Source organism: Ascaphus truei, chromosome 17 (assembly GCF_040206685.1).
Source record: "Ascaphus truei isolate aAscTru1 chromosome 17, aAscTru1.hap1, whole genome shotgun sequence".
In the NCBI taxonomy this organism is placed as follows: domain Eukaryota; kingdom Metazoa; phylum Chordata; class Amphibia; order Anura; family Ascaphidae; genus Ascaphus; species Ascaphus truei.
This window is the reverse complement of record NC_134499.1, coordinates 44399618-44401765: the sequence shown is the minus strand read 5'-3', so window position 1 is coordinate 44401765 and position 2148 is coordinate 44399618. Positions and strand designations below refer to the sequence as shown.

The following is a 2148-nucleotide window of genomic DNA, read 5'->3' as shown; positions in this document are numbered from 1 at the left end:
ATGGGGAGTTAGTGTTACAGTATTTAGGTTATTCCTAAATCTGGCGTTACCTCCAGACACGGAAATGGGGCTTTTGCAGTATCTGAGTGTCTAAGCCATAGTAAAACACAATTTAAATAACAAAGTATTATTTCACTCTACGCTTTCTCAACTTGACCACAAGATCGATTTCAGAGTCTGGATCAGAGTTAATACAATGTCCGTTCTACATCTAATTAACACAAGCGTAGTGGCACATGATGCTACAATAACATGAGGGGAAGCCTGTGCTTATGAGATGTAGAACAGCCGTTATTTAGCTTTAAGAATACGTGTTAACCTCAGGGAACATAACATCTCTTCCTGTTTAAGGTAATGTCACTTCATGTGCTATGATTTAAAATAGATTTGTTGGTCTAGCCCATAAAGAATCAGGTTCCACATAACTGTTAGCATCTCTTCAGCTTCCATTGACTTGCATTGGGATTTATTCAGGGAGAATGTGGAAGAATTTTCAAATAAGTATGTGGTTTTGCCCTGGTTTTATAGGCATAATCCCTTTGAAACATAATCCCTTTATGCTTTTAGTAATAAAAAGCAATGTGTACAATATAAATGAGGGATTACAGATAAAGAAATTAAGTTAAGAAAAAAAGAAAAGGGAATTTCTTTAACTTTGAAAACTTCTAATAAATGCAACAAACACAGTAAAATGGTTCAATAAATAAATATAACAGTATTTTATTCTGATTGATTGCATGACTCATGTTGATGAATTGAAGATTGCTATAAGTAATACGCCTAATAAATACTTTAGACTTATTGTCAGGTCATATTCTGATTAAAAAAAATAAAAGAAATCAACTGGAAACATGTTGTGAAAGGTCTTTATTACAATCTGCTCAGTTTTACTTTAACATAAAAGTGTTCTCTGCAATGGTTATTGGATACAGTGTATCCAGTTGCTCCTTGGCTTAGTGCAATTCTCTGTAGCAATAATGTGGGATAACATCAAAGTAGCTACTTGCATTTATTCTTTTGACACCGCAATCCTCAGCATTGGTTAGAGATGTCAATTTTAATAGATCCCATTATACATATGCCACCTCCATTTTGCATAAATATCTTTGCTTTTAGTATCATTTTAAATTCCAAAGAATAAAGATCAGTAGTTTTAATAAGAGGACAACTTTTTGTTATTGGTATGCTCTCTTTTTATGTCTCTTGCTGGAAATAAATGTTACTTGAGCTACCGGCAACTTCAGTGAACCCTAAATGTTTATATTTGCTAAATGCCCTGGAATGACCAGGAGCCTCCTGAAATCTTAGATATGTGGAGAACTCATGAACCAAAAAAACCCACACACCTAAAGGGGCCACGAAGTCTAGTTTATGTCTTTGCTCGCTTATTCAATCAATCAAAAAAACAAAAACCCATAGAGTTTAATTGAGTCAATGATATAAATCAATATTTTTCCAGCACATTGCTATTTTTTAAAGTATAGAACCTCTAAGTTCCACTGGCAATGGTCAGTGGAGGTTTATATCTGTTTGTTTGACATTTGGCCCAGTAAAAAAATGATATATATGTTTTCACTTTAAAAAGGAGTATCTTCAAAGTACAATACCAATATGTTAAGTAATGTTCTCTCCTGTAAAGAACTTTGCATTAACTGTAACAGTTGTAAGTGATAGAGAATCTTGGTAACGTTAATACTTCCCCAGCGTCATATTATTGAAAGTTAGTGCAACGTTATGCTACAATAACATGGAGATAAGCCTTTGCTAATGAGATGTGGAACGGCTGCAGTTTTTGCATATAATTAGCTTTAAGGATTCGCTTTAAAAATCCTGGGAGCGCACCAAGCCAAGTCACCAATCAGGTAGGGGGACTGTTTTTTTCTCAGCGCGAGCAGGGAAAATTACAAAGAACCGCGTGCGCTGCTTGGGCGGCCATGAGGTCACCACGGGGTCAAATCCAGTCGCGACCGGATTTGTGGAACACTGGATATATATATTAGAAAAAATCAGTGCACAGTGATCACATAAATATTATGTCAAAAATGTATATAACTCATAAGGACCTGTGTTGGTGTGATGCAGATGTGTTAAATAATAATATTTCACGTATTATTTCTTTTTCAGAAAGATTTCAAATACTTCAGAAGA

General features: G+C 34.9%; 1 protein-coding gene across 2 annotated transcripts in view; it reads left to right on the top strand.

Moving 5' to 3' along the window:
• The window catches only part of STAB1 (stabilin 1), a 474288-nt gene extending 473421 nt beyond the window's left edge, over window positions 1-867 (top strand). For both annotated transcript variants that reach the window (XM_075575004.1, XM_075575003.1), the window contains one exon: window positions 1-867. This exon is cut by the window's left edge and continues 707 nt beyond it. The gene's annotated coding sequence lies outside the window, so the exon portion shown is untranslated.
• The last annotated feature ends 1281 nt before the right edge of the window (window positions 868-2148 follow it).